Source organism: Lactuca sativa, chromosome 6, assembly GCF_002870075.4.
Source record: "Lactuca sativa cultivar Salinas chromosome 6, Lsat_Salinas_v11, whole genome shotgun sequence".
Classification (NCBI taxonomy): Eukaryota; Viridiplantae; Streptophyta; class Magnoliopsida; order Asterales; family Asteraceae; genus Lactuca; species Lactuca sativa.
In genome coordinates this window covers 82,483,240-82,494,599 of record NC_056628.2, presented here as the reverse complement: position 1 = coordinate 82,494,599, position 11,360 = coordinate 82,483,240, and positions in this window count along the sequence as shown.

Here is an 11,360-nt window from a genome sequence, read left to right as displayed (position 1 = left end):
AGATATCGCTTTTCCCATTAGGAAAAAGGAACGAATAAACATTGACTCATATGCTTGTATCTTTTACTCATCAAACCATACATGATAATACGTTTTATAACACCAAGTTACTAATGCATTTTCGTATTACCAATGCATAGCCGACTTGCAAATTACAACTCATATATCTCTGTTTCAAGATTATAAGATATTATCGTCTCAGTATTACTCGTGATGAATTCCATGAAGTAATACTCTGAGCGAGGGTTTATCCAATACTCAAATCTCAATTTCTGAGTACTCATGACCGTTGCAGCAAAATCTATTGCCATGTCTATCCTTAGACAATCTACAATCCAGTTCATGACAGTCTTGATTCACTACTTACTTCCAAAAGTACGAGCGACTGTGGAGTTTGAATAATCTTATTATTTGGGAAGTAAAACATGCAAAAATGAAACACAATAATAAAAAATTGACAAAAGGTAGAACCCAAACTTATAAATAATACTTTATTATTTAATCACCAAAAGTCAATTACATTTACTTTGTTACAAGTTTCAGAACAAAACTAATCTAACTACTAAAACTAATATCATCTTTCAGTCCTATGCTCCGAGCATGCTGAATATGCTTAGCCCTACTCAGACCCTTCGTGAGGGGATCTGCTGGGTTATCTTCAGATGACACCCTCTTCACTATAAGATGGCCTTCTTCTACTCTATGTCTGATGAAATGGTACTTTCTGTCGATATGTCTGGTTTTACCATGATCTCTCAGTTCCTTTGTCAAGGCAACCGCTCCTTCAGTATCACATAACAGTTCCATAGGCTCCCGGATGGTCGGAACAACTCCGAGATCCCCGATAAAGTTCCTCAACCAAGCTGCTTCTTTCGACGCTTCACTTGCTGCTATGTACTCTGATTCACAAGTAGAATCAGCCACCGTATGTTGCTTGGAACTCTTCCAAGTAACTGCTCCTCCATTTAATAAGAATACCCAGCCTGACTGAGAACGGAAGTTATCTCTATCCGTCTGAAAGCTGGGATCACTGTAACCATCTACTCTCAAAGTATCATTGCCACCAAGTACAAGGACCCAGTCCTTCGTTCTTCGCAAATACTTGAGTATATTCTTCACGGGTATCCAATGAGCTCTACCTGGGTTTCCCTGATAGCGACTGACCATGCTAAAAGCAAATGCCACATCATGGCGAGTACATGTCATAGCGTACATGATCGATCCGACAGCGGAAGCATAAGGTACACGACTCATGTCATCTATTTCCTCATCTATACTCGGGAATTGAGTCTTACTCAATTTAGTATTGCTCTGGATAGGTAGCTCTCCCTTCTTGGAATTTTCCATACTAAACCTCTTTAGTACCTTATCCACGTATGTGCTCTGACTAAGTCCAATTAGTCTCTTCTTTCTATCTCTCAATATTCTAATCCCAAGAATATAGGCAGCTTCTCCTAGGTCTTTCATGGAGAAACACTTTCCAAGCCAAGACTTAACTTCATTCAAGGTTGGAACGTCGTTACCAATGAGTAATATGTCATCGACATATAACACCAGAAAAGTTACTATACTCCCACTAGCCTTGATATACACACAAAACTCATCTTCACTTCTAGAGAAACCAAACTCTTTGACTCTCTCATGGAAGCAAAGATTCCAGCTGCGAGATGCTTGTTTCAATCCATAAATGGATTTCTCAAGTTTGCATACTCTATTGGGAAACTTTGCATCAACAAAACCCTCTAGCTGACTCATGTAAACATCCTCAGCCAACTTCCCGTTAAGAAAGGCATTCTTGACATCCATCTGCCAGATTTCATAGTCATGAAAGGCAGCTATGGCGAGCAATATCCTAATAGATTTAATCTTAGCCATCGGCAAAAAAGTCTCATCATAGTCAACCCCTACGGTTTGAGTGAAACCTTTTGCAACCAGTCGAGCCTTGAACGTATGCACATTCCCATCCATGTCTGTCTTCTTCTTGAAGATCCATTTTCACCCAACTATCTTCCGACCTGGTTCACTATCAACGAAATTCCAAACTTGGTTGTCATACATGGACTTAATCTCACTGTCCATTGCCTCTTTCCATTTGGAAGCCTCTGGGCCTGCCATTGCTTCCTTATAAGTGACTGGTTCATCTAAGTTTACCAGTGTTCTGTCACTTATGAATGTGTCACCATCTGAAGTAATATGAAAACCATACAACTCAGGTGGCACACTCACCCTAGTGGATCTTCGAAGAGGTAATGATTTATCAACCGGTTCAACAGGAACTGTTTCCTCTGGTTGAGTGCTAGTGTCATCTAAGGTTCCTTCATTGGTTGACTCTTGAATCTCTTCAAGGTCAATGGTACTCCCGCTGTCCTCTTTGAATATGAGCTCTCTTTCCAGAAAGACTCCTCTTCGAGCTACAAACACCACGTTTTCACTAGGTCTGTAGAACAAATATCCAAAAGACTGCTTTGGGTAACCAATTAAAACACATTTCTCACTTCTAGCTGCTAGCTTGTCGTGAGTCTCTCATCTTACGAAAGCTTCACAACCCCAAACTTTAATATGTGCTAACGAGGGAACTTTCCCTGTCCACATTTCGTGAGGTGTTTTGGCAACCTTCTTTGTAGGGACAAGATTGAGGATGTGGGCGGGTGTCTCTAAGGCATACCCCCAGAAGTGAATAGGAAGCGAGGCATGACTCATCATAGAAGAAACCATGTCTAACAAGGTTCGATTACGCCTCTTAGCTACACCATTTAACTGTGGTGTCCTAGGAGGAGTCAACTGTGAGACTATCCCACATTCTTTCAGATAGTCGTTGAACTCGGTACTAAGATACTCCCCGCCTCTATCAGATCTAAGTATCTTGATCTTTCTGCCCAATTGATTTTCGACTTCATGCTTAAACTCTTTGAACTTTTCAAAGGTTTCTGACTTCTGTTTGATCAAGTAGATGTAACCATATCTGCTATAATCGTCAGTGAAAGTCACATAGAATCGATTAGCATCCCTTGTGGTTGATCTGAAGGGACCACACACATCTGTGTGTATGAGATCCAACAGACCTTCACCTCTTTCACAAGACCCTGTGAATGGTGATTTTGTCATCTTTCCCAAAAGACAAGATTCACACATATCATCTGATTTTAGGTCAAATGATTCCAACACTCCATCCTTTTGGAGTTGGGCTATGCGTTTCTTGTTAATGTGTCCAAGACGACAATGCCACAAGCATGCCTTGTCTACACTATTAGACAAGTCAATATTAAGTACACTATTTCTTAAGCTATCAACACAAGTCACTGTTTCATACACACCATCACAAGGTAAAGCTTCAAACACAAAAACACCATTCTTATAAACAGAAATTGAACCATTCAAATCATTAAAAGAATATTTAAAACCTTGTTTGAACAATGCATGAAATGAAATAATGTTTCTCGTCATCTCAGACGAATAGCAACAATTTATTAAATCTAATCTAACATCATTACTAAGCAAAAGTTGATAAACTCCGATCTTGGTAACTGGTGAAGACTTTCTGTTCCTCATGATCAAGTTTATTCTCCCATGCTCTATCTCCTCACTTTCCCTTAGCCCCTGCAAATCAGAACAGATATGAAAACCACATCCTGTATCAAGGACCCATGAACGAGAAGATAATGAGTTATTAGCAGAAATAGTGTAAATACCTGCCGAGGATGGCTTCACTTTGCCATCCTTGATATCTTGCAGATATTGTGGGCAAGATCTCTTCCAATGCCCCTTTTGATTGCAGTAAAAGCAAATGGCCTCTTTTGGATCAGAAACATGAGGAGTGGAACCATTGGGCTTAGCCTTCGGGCCATTACTAGATGACACAGCTTGAGCCTTGCTCTTCCAGTTTTGCTTGGGAGGACCTTTCCTATTCTTCCCCTTTCCCTGTCCAATGGCCAAGACAGGGGCACTTGCAGGTTTGGAGGGTATACTTTTACCCTTCATCCCTGCCTCAGCTGTCTGCAACAAGTTGTGCAATTGGGCCAAAGTCTGCTCAGTGTTGTTCAAATGGTAAGTTAAGATTAACTGACCATAAGAATCAGGCAACGAGTTCAAGACCATGTCAATGGCCAATTCCTCATCGAAGTGAATGTTGAGCTTGACCAAACGCTGTATGTAGCGTTGCATTCTTTGCACATTAGATACAACCGATTCCCCCTCTTTCATCTTGCAAGCCATGAGTGACTTGACTATCTCAAACTTTTCTTGACGAGCTCGCTTATGGTACTTTTCCATAAGGTCCTTGTTCATCTCAAAAGGCCAGTAGTCCTCATAGTACCTCTACAATTCTGGGGACATGGTTGCAACCATGATGCATGCCACTTTGGTAGCATCATCATAGTGTTTCTTGTAGGCAGCATACTCTTCGGGAGTGGCTTTTGACTCATCAAGTTCTTTGAGCTCCTTTTCAAGGACATACTCTTTGTCCTCAAATCTAAGCGCCATCTTGATGTTACACATCCAATCGTTATAGTTGGAGCCATCCATAACGACTTTGGAGCATATGTTTAGTAGAGAGAAGTTGTGGCTGGAGGATGATGAAGCAGAAGTGTTTCCAGGAGTAGACATCTGAAAAGAAAGATAGTTTTAGTTAGATTCCAAGACACCTCAATGTAATCACCCAAAGATATCATATCAAGGTTAGGACCCAACTATGACGATTTACGACTTAGAAATGGGATGCCGAGATCCAAGTTCAAATCTCATAAAGGTAGGTGAATAACGATTCACCAATTCCACCATTAGACAAAATAAATGAAGTGAAATTCCTAATTCTTTTGAGATACATTAAAACTATTTAATGGCATGTTTTAATCTCGGATTATGCTCTACTATTTGTGACTGGGATACCGAGGATCACAAACTAGATGTGAATAACCATGCAAATGTGCTTGGTAACCTTATTATCTTTATCATTAACTATTGATGTGCCGGTAAACCACACACGCTCCATCAAAATGATAATTATAAGATACCCATTACTACTCTTTATTAGTGCCTTTTAGTGTGCCGGTTAACCACACACGCTCCACTAACGACCAATAAAGCATAATGTGCAATTTCATGGATTAGCATACTTTTCACATTTTTCTTAAAGTAACTAGAGTTGGGATTTTGAAAAATAGTGTTCTAGTACTTTCTTTAATAGCATTATACTTTTAATGGGAAGTAGTTGTCCTATCAAATCCGTTCTGCTAACGACCCTCCACTAATCAAGGAAGCGGTGGGTGAGAGTGGACACCCATTCAACTACCATTTTAAAGGCAGTTTCTTTATACCCCCCCTTATAGACTAGCTTCGTGAATGAGGCATACTAGCGATTTGACTGACCATATTCTTATACATATATAATATTTAACTTTTAATTATAATATATATATATATATATATATATATATATGGTGTGTTTTAAAAACATTTTAAAACTCAAAGGGTTTATATAAATTTTTTTCGAAATTTAAACTATTAAATTTTAAATTTAAATAAACCAACTAATTAGATTTAATATTTATCTATTAATTAACTTTTAATTAATTTATTAAATCTTGTAAGGATTATCTAATTAAATTAAACAATTAATTTAATCCTAATCCATATCCCTTCTAGATTTCAAAAATATGGGGATAGGATAATTTCCTTATTTTTCTCAATTATCCAATAAGGCAACTATTATCCAAAACAAAGAAACCCTAATCTTTATAGCATATTTCGAAATTTTCAAGGGAGGAGGCTAGGGTTTTCAAAACCCTAACCCTAATTTCGATTAGGGTTCTTTGGAGGCTAGGGTTTTCAAACACCCTTTGATCCACAACCCTAAAAATCGAAAAAAATGGCCTTTAGGGTTTAATAGCTATAAACCCTAATTTGCAATTCAACAATTATAACAATTCAATTTAAAACAAACAGAGGCTCTGATACCACTGATGGGTTTTAGGTAAAACAAATAATTCCTAAGTTCACATGCAACCTACTTTGGATCTATGTTTTATCTATTGAACATACAACTTTGAATTGCAAAACAAGAACCCTAGAGGAGAGAGGCTATAATCGAAATTTACAAACTAGGGTTTAGTAATTACATACCTTTCAATTGTTATAGTAAACAATTGATAATTCCCTTGATCTTGATCTTGATCTTTCTTGGAAGCTTAGCACCACAAGTGTAATGCCTCTAATGGAATCACACCCAAATTAGCAAGAAGGAAAGTAGAGGAGAGAGGGGAGAGGGAGTATGCAAAATTTCGGCCCTTAGGGTTTCTTCAAAAGAAAAGAGTGACCAAAACATGAACCAGGAGGCTCCTTATATAGCTGAGGGATCTAGGGTTTAGGGGAAACCCTAGTTATCCTTTGCTTAGGGCCTAAGCAAACCCAAGGGCCTTATCCAAGCCCCTATGGACGAAATTATTAGGGTTTCCCCTAAAGATTTCGTCCACCCTCTTCCAAGGGGGTTCTAGAGCCTTCCACTCAACTATTAGATAATTACAAACTAGTCCCTACACTTTATAATTAATTCTTTTAACCCCAAAATTAATTCTAATTAATTTCTGGCTAACAATTAATTAAACATAATGATTTCTAATTAATATATTAATCTTTTAACATATTAATAAATTCATTTATATTAATTTGTTAATCTTATAATAAATTAATATCTCTCCTTTCATAATTTCCTTGTCTGGTTGCTAGGTTTGAGGGAAACCCAAAAGGACTGTGTTGCTATCAATTCAAGTACATACCAATTATAGTTATGGGCTTAGACATCTAATCCAACATATTTGTTGGTTATTATCTGGTGGAGTGCCTTAGGGGCTGTCTATAGTCATGCAGGATAGCCTGAGAACTGTTGAACTAGGCTTTCTTGCCTATTCCTTGTTTGGTTGTGACTCTAGAATAGGATCATATGTTCGGGTAGCTATCTCACCTCTCATTACTTATGGTTAGGCATTCTATGGAGGTTATCTGGTATTAGGAATGTATGCTGTGAGAGGATTAGTAGGTGGTAGTGAGCTGTATGATTGATGTTTGCTTGTATTATGTGCCTACTTGATCCTTGATTATTTATATGTCGACATATGATAGTGATGGCTGAGGTGATCCTGCTTTGTGCTGTAGGCCAAGATACCCGTTGTGAACAGGCTGTTAAAGAAAGCACGTAGGCTCGGGAGGAGCGGTTGGGTTGAGGCGGTAGGCCAACAAACCCTAGTATTTCGGCCCGGATATACTGAAGGCCTGCGAGGAGGTCCAGTCAGGACGAAGGCCCGAAGAGCGCCCGTTATGCATTCTTGTATGTTTGTCATATGGGGTATTTTGGGGAAAACTCACTACGCTTGGTTCTTACCCGGTTGTTAATTGTTTCAGGTATCATCGGTCATCATGGGAAGGCGAAGGCATGACTGTACACAATCATCAGTAATAATGAAGATTTCGCTCTTTAATATTATTATGATTTTTATAAATGTATTTGAAATAAAAGCTTTTCTCCATAACAATGTTATAATTGGGAAGATTTACTTAAATAAAATGAAAAGTTTTTGATGTGAAAATGGGACGTTATACTCGTTTAGGTCAATCCCAACATACACATCGAACGATTGAATATGCGTCGTTTTGGATGTTTTAGTTCTTTTAGAAGAACCACCTATAAAGGTTTCAGAAGTGTCGACCTCTTGCCATTTTTTTTTATAATTTCAAAAAATTTCAAACATGTAGAAATTTGAAATCGACCCTTTCTAATTCTGGTATACTTCAAGAGCTTTTTGCAAAACAGTTTTCTCATTTGCACCACTTTGCAATTGTCGTTTGACACTCGAAAACACTCCATCAAACTCAATCACCATTTTGTTGACATTTCTCCATTTCGAATAAATTTGGTCTTTTTTCCGTACTCTCCAAGATTCATCTCCATGAGAAAATAACGTGTAATTTTCTGGAAAAAAGTTGGACAATCTTTGTAACATCCATAAATTTCACAAAAATTTTAAACATTTTCAAACATACAAAAACACCATTTATTACAAATTGTTTTCAAAATAGTTTATCATTAGAGTAATTCCCATAAATCATAACACAAAATATGAGGAGGTGCACATTCAAGGCTTCGCCTTCCCACGATCCTCTAAAGTACCTGAAACCATAAACCAAACAGTAAGCTCGAAGCTTAGTGAGTTCCCCTAAAATACCCACTGTTGTTACATAAAGTGGCCCTCTTAAACTTAAAGGATCCGCAATTGTACTTTTGTCTTCCGCAGTTGGAGTTGCTACCGCAATCAAGATGTATCTACCGCGGCCAACATTCAAGAAGTTATCCGCAGTCATTACCGCGGTGAAGATTATTGAAGACTCTTATTATCTAACTTAGCGTATTTGCATTACTTTGTCCAGTGAACCTTGCACGATCACTTAATTCAGTAGAATATTAGTTTTTTATTTCAGTTGTAAATTTTTGGAACTCTATAAATAAAGTCCCCTTTCTTCTTGTAATACACCACTTCTTCACGATCTATTGAACTTTCAATGAAATACAAAGATCATTCTGTCATTTCTCTATCTTATCTAATATCCAAGATACTCTTAATATTAAATTGATCACACTTACTAACTCGTGTTTGATTGCAAACATTCTTAAGAATCATATTGATATTTACTTTACATAACTTGTTTTCATTTACATTTCCGCACTTTATATTTCCCCAATTAACTATCTAACAACTCTAACTTATTATTGTTGAGCTTACATGATCCTTTGAGATTAACTTATTCCACAACTATTATCTTGTACTAACGTTTGTTCAAGTGTTTCTCAAAAGTTTTTCTCTTAACAACCACACCATATAAAAGAACAATATCATAACAAACATCATACATACAAAGTCTTCAGCATTACTGGGCCGCCTCACCGGACTTCAGCCTATCTGGCCCACTCTCAAAACCTTCAGCATGTGTAGACCACCCTACCGGGCCTTTAGCCTATCTGGCCGTTCTCCGGGCCTTCCGCCTGACTGGTACGCCCCGATGGGCCTTCAGTATATCCGGGACGCCCTGGGTCTGTTGGCCTAAAGCACAAAGCAGGACCGCGTCAATCCACCTGCAATCACACAATAATCACATAAAATGTCAAACACTAGCTAGCACATATAATAATCATACATGCCTATCAGGTCATCAATCATAACATCATCCTATATTGTAGGGTACTGATCTAACAGATCGTAACCATATAGAAACATCCTGTCTACCTGGATACCGATCTAACATATCACAATAGTAATAAAGTAGGCTAACATCCAAATGGTTGGCCTTGGTGCCTCGACCCTTGAGTATAGTGAGGAAAACTCACCTCACAAGTAGTATTGAACTGGACTGAAAGTCTCTGAGCGCTGTCTCACCGAAAATCCCGAACTATCCAAAATAACGAATACAAAGACAACACTTGGAATCTTAATCTTGACTAAGGGTCCAACATAGCGTAATAGTTCATTTTTCCCTTTATCTAATTTGGGTCAACGCCCAATTCCAAATCCATGATCCAAAAGGTCCAAATATACAAGGCCAATAATTGGCCTAATTTTCAAAATTGGGCCCAACTCTTAAAATGGGGCTTCATCCTAAGGCCCATTTCCAAAATTCATCCAAAACATTATCATTCATAATTTCTAGCAAGGGCCCAAACCAAACTGGCCCAAAGGTGGCCCAAATCTGAAGTCCAACTCGTGAAAACCCATCAGAGAGCATACGCTAGGCATTCCCAAGGTTACAAGGGGCGTACGCAAGTCCTGCATTAACTGGAAAGCGGGGACGTTGACTGTGTATGCCGGGCGTACTGATCTTTACGCATAGCGTACGGGAGATGTACCAAAACTCTAATAAGTGCTTAATGGCTTAAGCACTTAAGCCCAATTTCCAGATCCGTCGACCAAATTTATCTTAGAACCATAAAGTATCAGACTTTAAGACTTTGGACGTTCAAAAAGCCCTTAATACATGGTCTTAATCCATTAAGACCTTTCTACCAATTTCATGGGACATTTCTAGCCATTGGGACATCATTTTTATCACTTAGAACCCTTCCTAGGGTCTAAAAGGAAAACTTAACATGCCTAAAACATAACATGCCCAATATTGGGACTTCTTGGGACAAGAATGGTGTCTTAAAGCTATCAAGGCAAGATCTACATTATAGAAGCGTATAAAGGCAGAAGCTTTTTACCTCTTGGAGCTTCTTGAGGACAAGACAATCTCTAACCTTCAAGCTTGCCTTACTTCTCCAACACCTTGATGCAATTTTTTCTTCTTCAACTACTCAAAACACACACTTTTAGCTCATACACTCAAGAGAGAGGTTAAGGTTTGGGGAAAACGGCTCAAAGCTATGGAGGTTGAAATGGTAGAGGGTTATGAGCTCATAATGACACTTATATAACACACAAACCCTAAATATTAGGGTTTCTCCCTACGTGAGTATGTCCAGCTTACTAGGGCGCGCCTAGTATGCTCAGTGTACCCTTATGTACGCTTAGCGTACTCCCCCCGATCCAAATTTGCAACTTTAGCCATTAGGGCATCTCATGGCTCCACCCTTCCATCCCTAAGGACTACATATGACAAGGATAATAATAAAGGGAGGATTCAAAAATACCTACAAAGTATGGGATGTTACAATCTTGGTTATTTCTAATCATCGGATCTTCAAAAACATCCATCCACGCACGAGCTAACGCCTTTTCTTCGGCCTGTGTCCATTGCTTTGAAGCCACCCTTCCATTTTTTTTTGGTTGGTGGTGGATTCTTTTTTGGCTCTGATTCCGTTTCGGAGACGAATTCGGGTCCCCCTGAGTTTAGAAGTGGATTTGGAAGTTCATCGAGAGTCAAGAAGATCGTCAAATTAATGGGTTGAATTCAGTTTCCATTTGGGATGAGATGTTCATTTGTGGTTGGTTTTGAAATTGCAGTTGTCTTTGAAATTGCGGTTGTTTAAGAATTAAGGTTGGTTTTGGTATTGTGCTTGATTTTGGTATTGAGGTAGGTTTTGGGTTTGAAATGAATAGTAAACACCATCAAAGCGTAAATTTGGTGGAGAAAAAATTGGCCGATCGCTTTCATATTGAACGAAATTTGATGAAGAAGGTTAGATGTTTGGGTTTTGGGTGTTTCTTTTGTGGTTGTTGTTGTTGTTTTTTTTTTTTTTTTTTTTTTTGAGCTTTTTGGTTGAAAGGGAAGCCATTTTTTTCACAAAAATTGTATTGTTTTAGTGAAAAAAATGAAGATGGTGAAGTGGGATAAAATAGAATATCTAGTGGTATTTATATATGTAGGGTAAAAAATGGGGA